This window comes from Miniopterus schreibersii, assembly GCF_964146895.1.
Source record: "Miniopterus schreibersii genome assembly, chromosome: 2".
NCBI classification, from domain to species: Eukaryota; Metazoa; Chordata; class Mammalia; order Chiroptera; family Miniopteridae; genus Miniopterus; species Miniopterus schreibersii.
Window position 1 is genome coordinate 5572052 of NC_138102.1, and position 21700 is coordinate 5593751.

A 21700-nucleotide genomic window follows, 5' to 3' on the forward strand; every position below is an offset into this window, starting at 1 on the left:
CTGAACGAACTCCTCTGCTGTGACCTTTGTTCTCTGTCCTGCCCTTTGAACTCAGAAGCTTGGTCTGTGTCTTTATTTGGGCCCCTGCAGACCCTTAGAAGAGTCTACAGGGTCATTCAAATGAATTCTCCGTCTCCATCTTTATGAGCCAGTGCTCTTCATGAAAACGCCATGAAGGACGGAGCAGGGCTCTGTGCTGGGGTTTTCTGAGCAGTTGCTGTTCTTTGATGGAAAGTGTGAAAATGGAGACATCCCGACCCATCCCTTTGCTCTCTGGAGACAGCTGCGATGTCTATAGAATATGTTCGCCTCTGTGGCATCTTCGGGATGTGAGACACATTCATAATGAGCGGGGTCTTAGGTCAGAACCACTCTGCATCCTAGATGCCATTATCTGCTGATTTCGCCGGGATGAAAACTGCTGAAAAATAATCCTTTCTGTGCCCTTGTCAGTGGCTTCAGCCGAGAGCTATAGAAAATCAGCTCTCCCCGAGTCAGATAATCATTACAAAGTGAGTTTTGTTCCTGACTCCATCTAAGTAATTGGGGGGAAATATTTGATAGGTATGATGAAGATTATCTTAAGTTAAAGCTCTCTGGTAGATAAAAAAGCACTAAATGCCCCTAATAATTGAGCCAGTGTGGGCATCGGCAAATTACCCTTCAAACGGAATGTAGGTGATCACTTAAAACGTACGCTGCCCCCCAGAGCGCGACGCCCCTCTTCCTGGGCCCCAGCAAAGGGCACAGGTTCATCCCTCCCGGCCTCTCCGCCCGGCTCCGGGCTCTGATTACGCAGCAGGCGGCGAAGTCCTAGTGGGGAGAAAGCCGGGATGGTGCTGAGGGTTCCCCGGGGAGGGACATCCTGTAAAAACACCGAGGTTGAGGACTGTCATCTTCACAGCAGTAGGTGCATTTTCCTCGGAAATTAATGGAGCAAGCTGGGCAAAAAATGTTTTCAAGCTACATCTTCCCCAGAGTGAGATGTAAATTCAAAGGCCTTTTGAAGCCCGGGAATGAAAGTTGAAGATAAGACTTTTTAGTTTTCTGACATTGATAATATAGGCAACCCCGGCGCAAGGCGTCGTCGATTGAAACGCTGGAGCTGTGGGGTGGCTGCGGCTCCGCCGGCCGGGACACAGCCGCTCTCCCCGAGCTCGCCGGCGTCCCGCTGCTCCCAAGGTCCCGGGAGAAGCGCAGCGCGCCTTCCCCGGCCAGCTGGGCAAGCACACGGCCCGCGTGAGGGCCGGTGTGCGAGGGCGTGATAAACACGTGCATCGGAGGCCCTGATCCGGACAGAGTATCTGGGAGAGAGGCAGTGGCCGTCCCCGGCCTTCCCTGGGAGGCGCTGTGCTGGGCGAGCAGCCGGGCCCAGCCGCGCGGTCCCCGCACAGCCTGCGGGCATCCTGAGCTATGCCCCGTCCAACGGGGAGGCAGGGCTGTGCGGGGAACTTCAAAGGCTGTGCAGCTCCTTCTGGAGAACTATCTGTTGCACTTTCTTAGTGACTGAGCCTGTAAATAATTTGAATGAGTGGGCGATGGCCACGGCAAGCATTTCCAAGGCTACAAATTTAGCCCCTCCATCCACGGGGTTAAGTAGAGGAAAAGCCCCGTCCAGACCCCTGCCCCCCTGGGTGTAATTACATACAGACAGCTCGCCGAGGGGGCTGTGGCACTCAGCTCCAGAAAGTACAGCAACCGCCACAGCTTCCGCGTGTGCAGAGCTGTCTGGAAACACACGCACCTTAGTACACCTGCTTTAACACTTGGGCCTGAACAGCTGCAGAGGCCCCTGTGTAACTGGCCTCATTTTACCAACCAGGGGTTGTGACTTGCAGAGGGTGGGCAGTTTGCCCAAGAGAAAATGGGACACCTAACTACTTTGTTCATTCATTCACTCGTCTGTTTCATCATTTACTGGAAGAATATTTCTCGAGTTGCCACTACGTGTCCCTTAACTCCTTCCCACCTCGCCTCTAGTTCTGTGGCCCTGCGCGAGTCCCCAAATCCTTCTGTGAGCTTCTGCTTACCTCAGTTAAGAACACGAGTGGAGAAAGTGGCCTGGAAACTGGGGTTTGACTAACTGATCTTTTGAGATCCCTTTTAGCTGCGATATTTATGCTTCCATTAAACTTTTTTATATTTCCTTCCATCGACTTACTAACATCTACACTCACAGCATCTGTTTCTCACCTTTTCTTATTTTGCATCTGAAAGTTAAGTAAAAAATTCAAAGTAAATTAGGGCAATTTGCTTTGTATTTTTTCTGATAAAATATTTGGAATACACATACACACATGGACCCATGTATCTATCACTTATCTATCTATCTATCTATCTATCTATCTATCTATCTACCTACCTACCTACCTATCTATCATCTATCATCTATCTATCTATCTATCTACCTACCTACCTACCTACCTATCTATCATCTATCTATCTATCTATCTATCTATCTATCTATCTATCTATCTCTATCATCTATCTATATCTATCTATCTATATCATCTATCATCTATCTGTCTATCTATCTATCATCTATCTATCTATAAATCATCTACGTGTCCATCTATCTATCTAAAGGATTTTTTCATGTCAAATCTTCAAGCTCACCCAAAATATAACCTGACTGTTATTCCCAGATGGAGCCTTTGATTTAAAAACAATAGTCTTATACAGAAAGAATATTTTTATCAGGACCCGAAGTCTTCAGTCACCAAGTTGCTGCCAGCAGCAACAGCAACACATTCTGATCCAACTAATTGAAAAGCACTAGAGCATGCACAGTGGGTGTGATCCTTGTTGCCAGTGGTGCTTCCAGGTACTCACGGGTATTTATACTTTATGAATCACACGAGTACTCACACGGAGGGAAAATGGAGTCCGCGATTTTGCTTTATAAGTGTGATTGTGGGTTAAGTGGTTTTCAGTAAACTAACCATCTCTCTGCCCTTTGCAAAAAGATGGGGTAGGACCGTTTAAATCATTGATGATGGGGGGGGAATATTTTTGTACATGAGAAGCAGACTAGATTATAGTAAGTGTTGTCTTCCAACATTCCATAAAAATTATAATCATATCAATTAAATGCTAGTGGCAAATATTTCAATTATCCATAATGGGACAGCGCTTATAAAGGAGCATATTGGGAGACGACTGGTACTTTATGCGTAGCCATTCTCTTCAAGAAGCAGCAATTATAGTTTTATTCATGAAAATCAGTCCATAAAATGCAAATGTGCTACCAGCTTGGAGTTTATTTTAACGTAACATTATAATATGGTATCATAATAACCTTACTATTTCCTTCTGAAAAACCTATAAAAACACAAAGTTAAAGACAAACATTAGTGTGGTCTTCTATTAAAATGTCATCCTTAAGTGCATTCAGATTTTCTTCTGTAATTTTACCGCCTCTCTTTGCTGCCGGTGGGATCTAGCTACGTGATTAGGTACCTGCTGTCAAAACATGTCTCGCTGGCCAGCAGCAAAGATCGCACTGGAAACCTGAACTTCAGTGCCATCCATCCGCATTTGCAAGCTTCAGGTGATCATGGTTTTCAACTTTAATCATTGCTTTAAAATATACGCTGGCCATTTCCAGTCCATTACTTTCATTGAGGATACATAAGTTTATTAATTTTCTCAGTTAAAGAGCATTTTTCTCTCCCACGTACTTTCTTTAAATATTTCAAAAGATTTAAATGTAGATTTCTGAGGCTCCCACCGGACGGCACGTTATTAAAACATCTGCCTTTCCATAGCCATTCTGTTCCTTGCCATCCCACATTTCCTTTTCTACTTCACCAGACAAAACTGCCCAATCTAAATTTCTGCTCAAGTGTTTGATGGTTTTCACGCTGAGCTCAAACTGTTAATGCTTCCCTGAGAGAATAGAATTGAAACGGGACTTAATCTAAAATAACAAAATAGAATAAAGGTTTTACATATAAATAAGTAATGCCCTGCACATTCGTATGCCAGCTTTTCTCTTCTAGATTTTGCACATAGTAGAGCGGAATGGCAAATTGCAGAGATTCAGAATTGGACCTGATAGCAAAGAGCATTCTAAATAACTGAATACTGTGTGTTGTCTGCAGTCCAATTAATGCATTGTTGAAGCCAAATTTAAGAGTGTTTTTAAAAAGCTATTCCTAATATTAACTTCTAATTTCATGTTGTTATTTTAAACAGTGACATTTTCAAATATCATGTTAGGTAACCATTGTGAATAGCATTGTGAAGTGCTAATTGGAATGGTAGATAATATCCCCCTTAATAGAGGGGACACAAAACGCTGAGGCTGGCTACCCAGCTTTCCTTCTACAGCCCAGTGCTTCATTTGACACCACATCACGAAGGAAATAACAAACTACCTGTACGGAGATGAACGTAAAAAGTAGGAGCAGGATTTTGGAGAGAAATCCTGTGGCCTTTGCCAGAAGAAATTTTAAAAACAGTGATTATAGTACCAGAGCTGTCTGTCTGTTCAGTGCTCCTATCTCCATTTCTGTTAAAAAATGGTCTTTATTTCTCTTTCATAAATATTCTCTCTCTCAGTTAAAAAAACATGGGAGGAATTAAGTGCTTTGTGAACAATTTAATAGGACACATTTTAACATAAAAATCTTAATTTATCTCACTTTGTTGATACTGAAAAGCTAAATATCTTTTGACCTGTTCTCTGTGGATATATTTTTCTTTTTATAAACAGATTTTAAATGTAACAAAAAATTTACATTTCAAAATGTAAGTTCAGTTCTTTCGCTCTAATTTCAGAATAATATGATTGCTCTAACTCGCCTCTCAGGCTGGGTGCTGGGTGCAAAACTGAATGGGAAAGAGCATTTTGAAAGTGCTGTGTAAAATTTTAAGCTCCAAATCACTGTATGTTTTAAATTATGAGCAACCACAGTGACCAATAACATATATATTTATACTTTGTTAATATCGCTTTGTGATCATACAGGTAACGTTGTTATAGCTAATTTCAATATTCCTACAGGTCCAGCTGTGCATTTATCCAGCTGTGAGATCATTCCCTATTAACTGAATTGCTAAGAAACTTACCATATTTATTTAAAATGCTTGTTTTCTGTTCTCTCTACTATTCATATTAAATACAAACACATATGTTTTACCACCTAGAAATAGTTGCTCATGCAGCAGGTCACAAAAAGTGTGAGATTGCAAACATAAGCTTATATTTATGTCTCTATCATAAAAAATGGAAACATGTCTATATAACAAACTAGATTTAAGTTGGGCAAGATTTGAATCAATCACTAAATTAAGAGAGAGATTCATCTTTTATTGACATTTGCTGTCAATGTTTGATGTTAACCGAAAAGAAAATTCAGTGTTCATTTAATTGTATTGGACATTGTAATATGGGCCATATCATTAAAATATACATAAATAAAACACTGTACCTGTGAATTAATTGGTGATGTTCTAGAATAGATGTCCACTATTGATGAGTTGACTCTGCTATTTAAGTGGTAGATGTGTTGTCGTTTTTTTACTTTTCTCTGCCAAAATTAACAAAGTAGGAAAAATCCCCAAGCTTTCTGGCATAAGTTTAAAAATAGAGTGTATATATATGAATGAAAACTTTGGTAAGATTGATAGATGTTAGCAGCATTATTCTAAAAATAAAAGGTAAGGGAAATAGTTATGATTCACAACTGAAAATTCAGATTCACAGCAGGAGATTTTTTGTACCATAATAGTTATTTGTCATGAAACCGCTAGAATAAAAGTGACTGTTGTAGATTCTCCAGGAGAAGCCAAAATTAAGTGGCTAGATAGGGTATACCTACTTTAGGATAAGGCGATAGGAATTTTGTAATTAAGGGTTTTATGATAAAAAAAAAATAACTGAAAAACAATCTGCGATTTTCCTTTCCTAGACTGAAACAAATAAGCCTTATTGTTTTTGCATGAATATCAGGAGTAGTAAAATTTAGCTGTAACACATTCACACAAAGCAGAAATGTTCCAAACGGAAGCCTCCTTCCGGTGCCATCTCCCCCCAAAGGTACCGCGTATCTTCGGTCCGGGGCTCGCCCTCCAGGCCGCGTTTCCTATAAATATGCGGCTTAATGTGACGATGCGTAGACGTCTGCTTCTCAAGCTCACCCTTCCCATTTGCGTGGCTGCCCACCCCGGCGGGCCTTTGGATTGCTTATGATTTTTCGCAGACGTGTTTCGGCCACGGACTCTCGGAACCGAGGGAAGGAGTAGGTGTGACTATTTGCGGTGACCCTTTCCAAAGTCCCACAGCCCCGTGAAGTATTTATTATTGCCTCGCCTTGCACCATGATGACTCTGAGGCGCAGTGGGTGCATTCATTAACTTGAATAAAGCGGCAGAACCAGACAATGCCACATCAGGCAATCTGGCGCCGACTCCGTGCTCCCAAGGACTCCCTTCCCGCACCCTCGGCGTGGGGGCCGTGAGGAAACCGGTCGTGGTGGCGGAAAGTTTCAAGGGCACAGGTGCAGGCGGCAGAGTTGCCGGGGGAAGTAAAGGGTGATCGTTTCAGAAGTGAGTCCTAGAGGTAAGGCCTTGGCCCGGTTCTGCTGCTGTTTCCGTGTGTTCCCCGAAGACGCGGCATGAGACAGACGCCCTGCGGATGACTGAAGGAAACTCGTCCCTCCTTTCGCCGTCGGGGGCAGGGGAAGGCGCTCCGCCCCATTGCATGGAGATATCCGCGCCTTTCCTTTTCGTTACTTTTGCTTTAGCCAGTTAGTTTTTAGAAAATTGATTAGAGTTTTGGGTCTGTCTAATTTACCAGCCTTTTGTTTTATATGTCTGTACAATTTACCATTGTTTCATTATATTTCCATCCATGGATTAAAATCCCAAAGAAACAGACAAATGAAAATGGAAGAAAGAAGCAGGTCATTCGCGGGCGGGCAGTGAGTGATTCTTCCAGACAAATGACGCTCAGATGCCTGGCGTGTGTGATAGGAAGGGTCCAGCTTCTGTACCACAAACAGAGGGCGTTCCCCATGCTCAAAAGAATTGCCACGTGTGCATGCGTGTGTCTGCCCTCTTCATGCAAAAAGAGACAAAAAAACAAAAATAATACTGTAAGTGACTAAGTCTGATTTTTTTGTGTGTGTAAGGAAAAATTGTCCTAACATCACCTGCCAGGTTGAGACCTGACAACTGTCTCCCCGGCAGTTTCCGAGTGAACTGTCCAGGGCCCGTATCTTTCTTGCCAGTTGCTATTGCTCTTTGCGAAGGTGTTTCCGTAATTACTGTTTTTACAGCTCAGACTGCTGCGACACTGACGTCTGGCGAGAGGCGTAGTTTTACCTTTTGTCGTCACAAATAGAACATTGGCACTATGATGCTAATTGAGGGGACCTGGCCAGAAAGGAAGGCAGGAGCGGGCGTAATGGCTCTGAGGCTGAACTCCTCTGCCTGAGTAAGGTGGAACTCATCCACACGCACCCGCGGCCTGAGAAATCATTCTCCGAGGAAGCTTTTACAGAAATGCACGTTAAGAATTAAAAACACAAGATGTGGCATATCCCTCGCTCAGAGCCACACACTTTTGTTAAGACAGATACTTCTGATTTCAATTTTGAATGGCAAGGTAACTGCTTTTGTAATTATTGATATTTTTCCTTAAAAGTTTCTCGGATATGTTTTTATTACATATGTAATGCTCATAATTTATATTTGGTTTGGCTCAGCGTCCCCTCAGGCCCTCAGAAATGCCAGTTGGTAAAGAAAGGTGTTGGAGACGGTGTCCACAGGAGGCTCAGCTCTGTTGTTCGTCTGATTGTAAAAATCCTCCGTCAGAAGGCTGTGCGGGAACTGTTGCGTGTCAGGAGCGGTTCTTCAGCAAACCTCCCCGCTCCGGCCACTGAGCCCTCCAGTTCTGTGTAGTCAGAGCCTGTCTGGATCCCTTGAGTTTTTGGTTTATTTCCTGTGCAGAGAATACTTCTTTAAACAAAATAAAAGGTCCAGAAACCTTCAACTAGTCTCGATTTTATACTTTCTATCAATGAGGGGTTAGGGCCTGTATATTTTTTTCATTTCTTTTTTTAACTTGAAAGGCTCTGACTTGTGCTTAGGACTTACCTGGAGGCTTGTCTTGCGTTTCCCGGTCCGGCCGAGGGCCTGAGCGTGTGTTTCATCCTGACGGTTATAACCCGAGAACCCGATTCAGACTGTACTTTAGCAACAATACAGCATCGAACTAAAGCGGCACAGTGAGCGGTCACATTAGCCGTCCCGTTGCCTCCTGCTCACTCGGGAGAGATTAAATGTTTTCATTTTTGCTCGAGATAATCAAATATGAAGACACCTAACGTACAGGGAGCAGAACCAGGGCGCTGTGACGCTGTCCTGGCCGAGGCCACGTCCTACACAGGACGCCTGAGGCTTCTTGGCCAGATGTTTGGGGGAAGTGTCTTTGGGTCTTTTTCATTCTCATTTGCATTCGGCTTATCCAAAGTGAGATCCATTCACTTTTATTGAACTGTAATTCTAGTAATTTACAATATTTACATGCTGCAGCTAGATTGAAATCAGTCCTTAATTCAAATTCAATCTAAATTTACTGCATAGTAATTAGGGCTTTGTAACTGACACTGGGGACCTATTGATTTAATGAAAAACTTAACCTTACAGTAAGTGTTTAATTAGTTGCTGCAGTAGATTCTGTTCTGTCCTAAATTGTGGACTTTGGAGAATCAGGTACTAATTTAAATTACACAACTATATAAAGATCAGAACTAATTTTTTTTTTTTTTCATGTAGCCTAACAGATGAATTAATTTCTTCCTCTTTGAGAAGGAGAGGGGAGAGAGGCGGTAATGGAAGCAATTTCCTACCTTGCCTAATTGTATGTAAGGCTGTGCTAGTGATCCTGGAAATGATTACGTACCTCTGTTAAATATTGATATAAAGAGTTATGAAAATTAAAAGTCATTGAGATTGCTTCCAGGATTATTTTGGACATGGAAAATTGAAACAATATAAGGTCGACAGAATGGCAGAAAGACTCTTGATACAGAAAGAAAAATAAAAGGTTGCCCAAAATGAAACTAAAGGAGTTTATCTTGAAATAATATGAATCGGATCCCAAAGCTTCATTTTTAGCAATCATATTAATTTACTTACTAGATGAGAACCTAAAATTGTGTTGATTTTTAAACGGTAGACACTGATGGTCTCTGTTGAAATAAACCTAAATCAAAACAAACAGTTGCCATTGTAGTAAATATTTTCTCTCATTTATTTTAAGAATTGCGATAAAATATTAAAATAAGGATACTTTTAAACTGAATTTCCACCTGTCTTTACTCTGTCATATCTATAACTCATTCCTTAGTACACATGTGTGTTCTCGAAGCTAGAAATAGTCTTGTTTCTATATAAAACTAAGAGATTAATGCCAAAGGAAAGAGATTTCTGCTAGCACATTATTCATCCCTTGTCTAATTTATATTAGATGTACTAAAGGTACAGCGAAAGGAGACTTTTTTCTCAATCTCAGAATTATTTGGTGGCAAAAAACCAAAATAACATATTTTTAAAGTGAAAACTTTAAATACTTGAATATATATTTCAAAGAGTAAAGTAACTATAAATCCCAGGTAGAAAACATGGGTAACATCATTAATTCATGAAATCGGGAGCATTAATAATGATATAGTTAATTCATTATGCTACACTGATGCCTAATACCGTGAGTGAGTCAGGGATTTTAATGAAATGCTTGATCAATATCGAATTCATTTTCAAATATATAAGCTATAACTGCTAAGTGGGTAATACAAAATAAAATCTGGTTTATGCCTCCAAAGGATTGGAACACCTGTTTCAAATGAACCAATTCTTCCTAAAATTAAAAATGTTTAATTCACAGATATCTGACGTTAGCTGTTTTTATATAAAGCTACGAGTGAAGAATTGTATTATAAAATCTAAAACTCCTAACATGAATAGAGAAATTATAATGACACTCAAAACCTTGGGAAAGCCGCAGTGTGTTTGTGTTTGTCCGAGACTTTATTTTGTGGACACGCTTCGCACAGTATCCGTCCCTTCTTGACAAACGGCAGATCCAGCCCCCCCCCAGCACCTCGATGCTGCCCCAGATGAAGGCCTCGCTCCCCAGCGCCCTCAGCAGGAAGGCGGTGTCCCCGGGCAGGGACTGGAAGTCACGCAGCCCTTAGTGCTCGCTCTGCCGACCGCCCGCCACACACAAGCCCCGCTGCCCCGCGCTCAGGGGGCCCTGGCTGCGAGCGTGGCCCCGTCTGCAGGCTCACGTGGCAGCTCGGACCCAGCGGGGACGTGGGGTGGGCCCGGGAAAGCGCCCCTGCGCGGATCGCCCCCTGGCTCCGGCCGGGAGCCGCGAAGCACAGGCCTCGTCTGGAGGCGCAGAACCGACAGTGGGGACGTGGGAAAGGAGGCCAGCAGCCGGCCCTCGTCTCATCTTCAGCTGAATGAGTCTCGGATAAAATCAGGTAGGATAAGTTACATGTTCTGAAGCTTTTGGGCCCTTTCTTCCGTGCCTACCTGCGAGGGAGCCCTGTGAAGAAAGTTCGTAGCACTGCTGTTTACAAGACCACGGGCAATGTTGTGTTACAGTTTTCATTACCGGCCTCTGTTTTCAGAGGTGCAGAGCTTGAACATAAAAATTTGTTCTGGGTTAAAAAGAAAAACCATGGGGTAGATTGCATCCGGAAATCAACCTAAGAGCAATATCTATGCAATTTTCCAAGTAGAAGAATTCCAGGATAACGCACAATGACATTAGCATCCGATATATGTCAGTAAATTCCTATGGATTAAAAAGATAGTCTCCTAATAGAAAATTAAATGTTATATATCTAAAATATAGGCTCGAGTTATTTCTGTTTGTGAGCAAAACATTTAAATGTGATTCATTATCTATGGAAGTTAGCAAAATAAAGGACATAATGAAGTTTGCAATTGTTTAAAATCATAATTAGAAGTTACCTTCAGTTTCATGGATTATGCACCGATCATAAAAACATTATAAGGAGTATAAAAATGTATAATATGTTGTCTTTGTTCTAAAAAAAGTTTTATTATCAATTAGAAAATGTAACCATTTTCAATCAGAAAACATAGGGGCCAGAGCCGCTTTGTGACAGGATTCCAATAGGATTCCAATAGGTTGATAGATCGGCAGTGGTTGTTTTTCATTTGTTTGACTATTTATTTTCCACTTTTTAACACTGGCACTGTTATGAGGATGCCTGAAAACCATGACCTGGAGCAGCTGGGTATACATGCTCTCCCGACATCTAGAATCCAAGGCACAGGGTCCAGACCATCAAATCTGGGAGCCCTCTCTCAACATTAATCTACCCCAGAGCCCTGGACCCATTATATCCAGACGAACCCCTGTATGTCCTTGAAGGGAGTTAGAGGAAGGGAAATACGGTCTTCAGACTTTGACGCGTACCTCTTCCTGGCACGATCTGCCTCTGGGGACCAGCATGGACATGAAAAACATCCCACTCTCATATTTGCCTCCTGCAACTCTCGAGATGATGCTGACTGCTGAAAGTCACTAAAGCATTGGGCTCCAACCCAACAGAATGGAATTTCTTAGTGGGCTGGCTGGGCCACCGAAGACACCAGAGGAGATTGTCTTGGATGGAGAGTCAGGAGGGAGGCTGTGGGCGAACGAACCTGGGCCGTGCAGCCAGGCAGCCAGTGGGGTTGTTGGCTTTGCCACTGAGCCTCTACTCGACTCCCCTGAGGTCCATTTCCTCCAAATGGGAAACATGATATTCTCCTTACACTGTCGTTTTGAGGAGTGAAGGAGATTTTATCTGCATACCGTATACTAAGCACTCTATAGAGAGGGTTGACGATGGGTGGTGATTATTAATAGGGCCATCGTCAGTGCCATTGGGGAGCGAGTGTCAGCAAGCATATAGGTTTCCCTCGGGTCATCTCCAAAGGTCCTTACCTCTGATCCCCCCTGAATTGTCTCATCTGTGTGGGATTTTCAAGATCACTAGGCGACAAATTCAAGACAAGACACAGGTCGAACAGCGTCTTTTTTCTCTCTAAGGGTTTCAGTGAAATTGGGATATATGTAGGGAATGTTACTCAATTTTTACTGTGCTTTGGAATGACTTCCAAAACTTTCCTTAAGCTGTGTTGACATTAAGCCACCTAAGTGACCATTTTAAAATATCTGCTTTTTTTGGCCCTCTTGAATATATAATAAATTAAACTGGATTTGATACAATTTCCCAGTAAGTTGGCCAAAAGCACTGGCCTGACCATTGCCTTGCTTTTCTAGATGTGGTTTTAAATAGCTAAGTATTGTCATAAATTTGAACACATCGCGCGATTTAGCGCTCTCATTTCTTAGGTTGAATGCACACAGGACAGAGTGTTTGAGCCACCAAGTCACACCGAATGGCAGACTTGTCCTAAGGAAGTATTGGCCGAAGCCCCCGAGGGAACGAGGCTCATCTCGCCGAACCCTGGCTGAGCTTTGCCGCATTCCGCACGAGGCAAAGCCAGCTTCTTCCCCAGCTGCTGATGCTGAGAGCCAGGGCCACACCCTGCAGTCATTACCTCTCGGGAACGCCGCCGGCCCGGTGCCAGGGACCAGAGGGCACCCCCGCTGCACGCCGGCCGGGGCCGAGAACCCACTCACCCAGCGGCAGGCAAGGGCGCTGCAAGTCTGAAATCGCCCGAGCCCTTCCCCAGGCCGCCTCTGGCCTGGAACCCCCTCCTGCTCCGGCCGGGAACAGCCCCGAGTCTGAGGACCTCACTGTCCTAGAAGAATCGACCGTGCACGTCCCGTCTACTCTCTTTAGACGGAGCTCTACTTGGCTATGGCTCCAGAAAGCTCCCAAATATACTGCTGAAGCAAACCTAAAGCTGGCCAGAGAAACCAGGGTGGGCTTTAAAAGGACCACTGTGTGCACGTGTGTGTGTGTGTGTGTGTGTGTGTGTGTGTGTGTGTGTGAAAATTAAGATAAGGCTGAACTATGCAGGTTAAATATAACCACGTGGATTTAATTTCAGTAATTTTCTTCTAGCCTTCCCTAGTCCTAGAATTCTGTTGTTTGATCTGGGCCCTGTTTAAATCACCTGGAAGGCTCACTGTTTATTTTAAATAGTTATATAAAATATTTGACTACACAAATAGAATAATACAGTCAGAAAAACAATCTAATAACACACACTTGCATATATGTAATAGGAAGTTCCAGATATAGAAAGCTATAATCTGTTAAATTTCCCAATAGCTAATTTTACCTTTTCTCAATTCCGATTTTAAGCATAATAATAAAGGAAAGCTCATGAAAACACTTTATTTTCAGCTAAACATAGCACACATGTAGTAATTCTTATCCATCTGTAAATTATCCATTAGGATTTATTTCTGGTTCAGAAAAGTCATTTGTAATATTTCCAAGTGTGACCCGAGAAGAGGTGAAATAAAATTCTTTATCCTAATTCAGTGGTTTATCTCGGTGAACGTTTGCACGGAGTGAAGATCATATTTTGTGTCCCGATACCCTAGTTTCCTATTTGCATCTGAAGAGGGAATATTTTTAATGTATACCTGGGGAGGCCTCAGCGTAGCCAGATGGTATTTTGCCATCCACAGGTTCCACTTTGCCTGTTTTGCAAGTTTGTGACAGCCCACAGGGACCCGCTGAGGCATCCATCCAGTCAATTAATGAATCTGGGACAACTGTAATACTGCAAACATCTTTATGAGTTTGTCCTACCGCACTAAAACCAGTTAATACAAGAAGGCATCACTGCATTCAGAAACAAAGCCTTGTGTTAGTTGCCCTGATCTGGGCAAGAGGAAAGAATGACTTACAGTCATTTTTACGGAGTTTTCAAACAGGGCTACAGAAAACTCTTCCTTGGTCTCTGCTGACCCCCCTCATGAGTACAGAAAAGCACGTTACTGGGAACACCCTGTATCTTAGTCAGAATGATGAGACCAGCGGTGGCTGTTACTGTTATCAATAACAACCTGTCAGCCTTACCAGTCACATTAGCTTTAAAAATAAGAATCTACCGTGGGATGTGTGCTGGGCACAACTTTCACCGTTGGATGAGTCCCTGGAGTCCCGTACCTTGGAGCAAATAATTTTGCATTTGTCTTCCGAGTTTCAAGTCTCCTGCCCTCTGAGCTTGGAAATTTTCTAGGCATTTTTCCTGCCACCCTCCAAAAAATATAACTTTACATTTTATACATAAAACAAGCTTGCTACGTATCGTAGTTTTAAATTAAAATTATTTTGTGATGTCTTACAAATTAATTTTTATTCTATTTTTACGTTTGGTGTTTGAAATGCCTTCTGAGAGTTTATGGTTTAGAGATGCCTTTTATGGCCTTTGTAAAAAAAAAATTGGTTTTTGAACTTTATGGCAAAACTGACATTTATTCACTCCATCAAGGAGTGGGATAGTACGTGCCCTGTTACAGTCAAGTTTAAGCTTAAAACATTGCTTGTTTATTGACTTTAGGCTTCTATTTTATAAAATAGAAATAAAAGTTGAGTTCGCTATGAAAAAAATGAAGAGCGAATCCATGTTCACATTACAAAGTATAAAAGTAGAAGCACTATAAAGTGTATGTAGATTATTCAAAATAAAATGGAATATGATGAATTTTTCTTATGTACATTTCCTCATATCCTCTGTCTGCTTCTCTTTAAAAATCCCAAGAACAGATGAGACTGGGCTACTTCTCACATTCCTGTACTTTATTGTACATATACTTTTAAAATTATGCATTGACAAATTATGAAACAGATAGTACTTCTTGTCATGTGAAATATGTATTTTAGGACTTCTTTTAAAAATAAGTATAGAGCTAGTCCTGCCAATTAATCACTTTTGAAGGATGGTGAACACCGCTAAGTAATGATTCTCCTGAAACCCATTGTTGAAAGTTCACACAGATGAGTGCTATTAAAGTATATTATTCTAGGTCTGATCTTGCTTTTAAATCATGAAAGTGGACATTAATTTGTAGTTTTCCACATTAGTGATTCATCTACTTATGTAAATCAATGTGTTAATATATTCTGACAGTTTGGTCCTAATGAAAAAAAGCGACTACCACTTCCTTAACTTATGAATTTTTAAAAAATTCACAATCATATAATAATGTTCCTTTTATGATTTCTCCTAGTCTCGTGAATAGCATTTTGCAGCAAAAGTATATATTGCTGAATGAATTCAGTGCTAGCTTTTCTCCTTTGTAGTGCTAAAGAAATCCCGTTGTCATTTTATTAGCCCCCACTCATACTAACATGATACTGCTTTACCTCTGTAGTGTTTAGACAGCTGTTAATAATATTATTTTAGTGCTTGGAGTCTGACCTATAGGTGCGTGTGTATGTGCAAATGAGATGTCACCCCACAATTCTTGAAAAAGACCTCTTTCATTTGAGGATTTTGCTTGTACGCCCCTTTGAGGAAAAACTAACTACTGCTACCCTTCTACACAAAACACCACATATTTTACCGAGCCCCAAATTACAGTGTGTGGAAATTCAGTTCATCCCTTTTTAACCAATGGAGACACCTTGAGCATGAAATGAAATGAATCATAAAAGTAGATGGTACTGATAATATGAAAACATAAACAAAATATATTCACTGTTTTAATGAGAAAGGTTTTGCAAGCACAAAAGTAAAATTAGAAAGAGTGGGAACCTACTTCTGGCAAGTTTGTCTTTTATTAGCATAAAATTGTACTTATTAAAATATTAGTGAACATCTTTAGCTATTGTAAAATTGTGATTTCCATAGGGAATATTCTCAGTTACACGGTAGGGTGCAGATTTTATCTCCGTCGTCCAGCTTCGGGGTTCCAGCTAAACTGCCTTGTAACACACAGCATGGAACAGCTTCTGGTGTGATGACCGGCACCCACTCTTTGCCTGATCCCTGTCCTGTCGGTGCTATGAGAGGGTAGATTAGATCACCTTCAGTTCTCTTGAAACTAAACTTTTCTATAACTATATGTTTAATCCTACTTTTTCTGATCAGTAATGAGATAAACTCTTTTTAACTGAGTGTGTGTGTGTTTGTGAGAGAGGGAGGGAGGGAGCGAGAGATGAGATATCTTGGCGACAGTAACAAAAGAAATGGTCTCTGTGCATCCATTAATTACTTCAAAGTTTTCCCCAAAATACTCAGGAAGGAAGGTGCTGTGAACTTAGTGCGCGGTGAGAGGAAATGTCTGGGTGCCTAACTCAGAGCAGGGGAGGGAACTCATAGTGAGGGGTAAAGGCCAGGGAGATTTTTGTCTAAATGTGTGAAAATTCTTATGCTAAATCAGAACCCGCGCATCAACGCACCGTGGAGGCCAGCAGACGTGAGCGGGCAGAGCAAGGTGGCAGAGGGAGCCGGCGTCACTGGTCCTTGGCAGGCGGGGCTTCGCTCCCTGGAGAGGGCATGGTTTGCACTTACAGGGGTAGGGTCTATTTTGTGTATTTTGATGTTTCTACCCTAAAACCTGGGCATTCCGCTAAGTGTTGGAAGTCCAGTGTTAGGGCTCAGGCCCTCTACAGAACAACAGCAACAGGAACAACATCATACGTGTACCCACGTGGCTCGCTGGGCCCAGGCAGTGCTCGGGGACTTCACAGGCCAGCACATTCGGCCCTGCGATTAGAGCGGCCCTGGCGGTGGAGCCGATCGTTTATAAAGGAGCAAAGGGAGACCGGGAGAAGGAACTCGCCCAAGGTTACGGATGGCAGAGCTGGTGGAACGCAGATTTGAACCAGTCTGGTTCCAGAATCTTTGCTGCGTAGGACGGGCCCTGTCCCCCCAGCTCTCCACGGGCCTCTCCTCTGCACTGCCCTCACCTCCAGCGGGAAGTCCGACGGCTGAAAGCACGAACCCGCCCAAGGCCGCCTCCCCTTCCCTCACTGTCCCTGAAATCACACCCTGCCCCGTGCTCTTGGACGTAAATGCACTTTCCTCGGCCTCCGCAGCTAATCAGACCTGAGAGCTGCCCTCTAAAAAGTTCTGTCCGTCTGTCTCGTCTTCTTGTTTCCTGCATCCCCATTAAGGGCTTCGGAAATTCTCACCCGAACCATGAAAATAAACTTCTAATTTTTCACCGGGTGGCCACTCCCTCCCTTCCACCCTAAGATGCTTAGAGTCATCTTGATAAAACTCACCTGTGCTCATGTCCTTTCCCCAGTTAAAATTCTCCCATGGTTCCCCTCAGTCTTGAAGGTGTTGTTGGAATGTCATCGGCAGCTCCCGCCTGCCATTTACTGCCATCTTTCCAGGTCGTTCCCCAGCTCCCGTCTCCTTCCTCTGACTCAACCTCACCCATTGTCTTGTTCTAACCAGTTACCTTTTATTTTCTTCTTGGATGTTCAACTCAAATACCACTCCTATTTAACAGTTAATGAAAAATCACTTATTGAGAGTATGTGAAGTTTCAGGCCCTGAGCTAAATATTGGGAAGCCAAAGCTAATCAAGATGCAGATGTGTTTTCCTCCCTGAGCTTATATACAGTTCAGTTACTTATAAATACAAGTTCTTAGAAAACAAAAACTACAAAGTAGAAGAACCATGTTCTTTAAACATGGATTTTGGAGAAGTTGAAGACTTCTACCAGTAAGTTAAGTCTAGGCTGCAAACTGGAAGAGTGATAGAAATTAGTCACAGAGTTGGAAGCCATTCTGATATGAGGGGAAGTGCCCATCCTGTTCTAGAAGTCTTCCATACCTCAGAGAAAAGATAGGTGCAAAAGTGAAAACTCTCTAGGAAAAGTTCCTTGCCCTCCCCTCTTCTATGCTCCAGCGAGATCCCAAACCATCCATCCTGTGTTTCTCTCCATGAGGACAACTGTATGGAGCCATTGGGTATTTGTCTGCTAGACCTAAAGCCCCTTTGTTGTAGGCTCTTTGCAGACACCTAGAATGTACTGCAGAGATACACGGGTTGATTTTTTAAAAGATACTGAGCTCTCAGCAATGTTGTACAATGATGAGGCTTTGTGAGTAAAGTTGATGTAGAATAAAAATAACACTATAGGTTGAAGGAGATTGAGGGGGTTTAAATTGTGTGTGTCCCAGTGTGCATGGAAAATGAGGAAGGCATTACATCTGTTAAAAGGAGCAATATCAGCAATAATGAGAAAGATTCTTATAGGAAAATTGTGGTGCTTTAGAGATTTTTTTCATTTAGTACAAATATCTATCACACAAGGAATGTGGAACTAGCAAAACCCTAGAAAATGTGCAGCAGAGCACCAGTCACTGTGCAAGGGTAGGGACAGACAATAAAGAAAAAACCCATGAAACACTGCTTATCCAGTTTGCTTGAGGTGCTTACTATTTACCTTTGGAGGTACAATATCCCCCAAATAAATTCTGAGTAGCTACCTCAAAAATATCAACATGCAGCCAGAGCAAATGGCCAGAAAATGACCTACTGTGGATATCAAGTCCAAGTATTAACGAGCAGGTGTTGAATATGTTTTGTGATTACTTAGTGCCCTCACAAAGATGAATGTCACACCTCAAACGGATCTTAGCAGGCCAGAGGGGAAAACCACAGAGAGCAGGAGATGCTAAACCTGGGGAGCAGAAAAAGGAGGCTGACGTTGGCAGGTGTGCATCTATTGATTTGGTGGACAAATTAGATCTTCGACTGTGATATTTGAAAGCTATTCAATACGTATCCTTCCTTCAGTGTTGACCATGCTTGTCTACTTATGATTATAATTCCTCACTGTTCACCCGCATGTTAATGGCATTTTTTCCCTGAACATTCTGTTCTACACACGTGTATCTATTTAAGAGCGCTTCCACAGAGCTCAGTTACCCGGAGGCCACGTGTCATTGAGGATTTCGTAAACTATATTTTTATGGTGAAATAAAATCATTTTACCGCTCTTATTTAGAATATTTCTTGTCATACAAACACAGTATCAATCTGTAATTTTTCAATGTTTGATTTTAAAGACCCCCTTAAAAAGTTCATAGTTAACCTGAATTCAACACATTTGGTAGCACTGACTTACAATGGAGTGTATTTGGAAGTACATGTAATATGCACATGCCAGATGAATTCATTAAGACCAGTGTGATTACAATGAATGTCAAACGAATTAATAATGGGACCTCTAAGTGTTACCATTACTTTCACAGTGTGTTACTGTTTTTATACTCATGAGCCCCGAGGATAAATGACACTCGAATATTATTCTTGTATATTTAATTGTATCTTGGTAATCAGAGGTTGGTCTAACAATCTTGTGGGCAAGATTTCTAGCTCCCTATGCATGGAGAAATTACTATTATTTATAAGTTTCATTGAAGGGTAATTCAATATTTTAGATCCCAATTATAAATGGCATTTATAGTAGGCTCCCCTCACATTCACTGAAATGTTACGGCCTCTAGGCCTGTGTTTTCCGTGGCCAATATTTGGGATGAAGAATGTGCCTTGCTCAGGACTTTTTGAGAGTTCTAGTTTCAATTATTTGAGAAGAGACAGATTGTTATAGGTATACATATGCACATATATGCACGTTTCCTCTTCATTCCAATACACATACACTTGGAGAGGAGCATGTAGAGACGCACACCCTCGCTGTGGCTCAGGTACATGATCCTGGAATAACTTTATCCTTGACAGCAGCTCCCTCATCAGCAAAATTACAATGAAATTGCCTGTTGCATACATTTTAGGAGCTTCGAAACATGGCCACTAGGGTATAGAAGGTGCACACTGTCTCTCTTTCCTCTCTTTCCTAACCCAGCTTTTCTTTTCTCATTCTAGTGACAATTAGTTGGAGTTGCAGGTGGGTAGATTTGGGGACTGTTCAAGACAAAAGGGTAGAAATTTTTTAAAGAATCATTTGTTTCAGCTACACTAATGAGTGATAGATAAATCTTATTTTAAAGTCATCGTAAGTTTCAGACCTTCAGGTATGGAGGGCAAGAAAGATGAAGGTTCTTCCGATCCTGTGAGGAAGAAATCAGGGAACTAGAATGCTGTCTGTTATTTGCCTTGAAGTGTCAGTACCCAATGTCTCTTATACGTCAGTACACAGCAGACTTATTTGCCAGCTCAGGTAGTGGTGAAACTTACTAAATCAGCAAGTTTCTTCCCCTTTACTTGCTTTCTACTCGTTGCCCTTTTATCTTTCTCGTTTCTAACCCAGAATAAGTCCAACAAATGTTATTTCCATCTCAGTGGTAGGTATTCCTCTAAAGAGAAACTGCGTGATCTGGAAACCCATCATTTAAAATGGTTTTTCTAATAGAAAATATTCTAAATTTCAAACATCAACTCACAAGCATGCTTTTGCAATATAACTGGAAAATGCATAGTCTTCTTCCTGTTAAAAATTTCATCACTGCCTTAAAATGTCAGAAATAGCATGGTTCTCAAGCTTGTACGTAATGTGAAACTGTGACAAATAATTTCAAGGATGGAAACATCTAGATTTAAAAAGAGGTGTACCAGCTTGAACAATGGATATACACTTTAACAAGGTTATATAATGTCTTAAGCCTACATTCTTTCCCCCGATTACAAAAAATAAAGTTAATTTCAGGAAGAAGTCTATAAGGCTTGTCATAAAGTTCATAAAAATTACCTTTCATTTGACTATAAATTCATTAACATACAACTATATTATAAGGCTAAAAAGATTAATATTCCTTGGGGCCATATTAACAGAAGTATGATATCAAAATGAAGGAGATGATAATCCTTCTGTACCCTGATTTGGCAGATCAAGCAGGATGGACTGTACTCAGCTTTTAACATCCTATCTCAAAAGGCATTGACACACTTACTGCTTCCAGATAAGAGGTGTAATAAGCTTAAAGGGATTATAAACTATTACAGTTGCTGAAAAAAATAGAGATGATAAAATTCAGTTGGAAAATTATAACTATCATTAAAAACTTACAGAACAAACATGTGGAAGGGGGAAAAGTTAGTCTGTGGTGCTCCAAAGGTTAGAACCACACCTAGAATCTGGGTACAGGCTCTGGCTCACTGAAAGAAAGAACTGCGTCTCCTCCTTGGAGAAGTGTCTGTTCAGGTCCTTTGCCCATTTCTTAATCGGATTGTTTGTTATTTTGATGTTGAGTTTTATAAGTTCCTTATAAATTTGGGGTATTAAACCCTTACACAGACATATTGGCAAATATTGTCTCCCATTCAGTGGGTAGTCTTTTGATTTTGTTGATGGCTTCCTTTGCTGTGCAAAAACTTTTAGTTTGATGCAGTCCCACTTGTTTATTTTTTCTTTTGCAGAGAAAGACAAGTACCATAGGGTTTCACTGATATGTGGAATCTAATGAATAAAATAAACTAACAAACAAGGTGAAGACAGACTTGCGGATACAGAGAACAGACTGACAGCTGTCAGAGGGGTGAGGGTTGGGGGCTGGGTGATAGGGGTGAAAGGATTAAGCAAAGGAAAACCAGACCCCTGGACACCTGCAACACTTGGTGATTGCCAGGGGGTAGGAGGTAGTAAAGGGGGATGAGTGGTGACGGAAGGAGACTTGTCTTGAGGTGGTGAACACAGTATGCAATCGACAGATGGTGTATTGTGGAATCGTATACCTAAAGCCTGTATAATTTTATTAGCCAGTGTCACCCCAATAATAATAATAGATAAAAAAGAAAGACCTGTAACAATTAGAG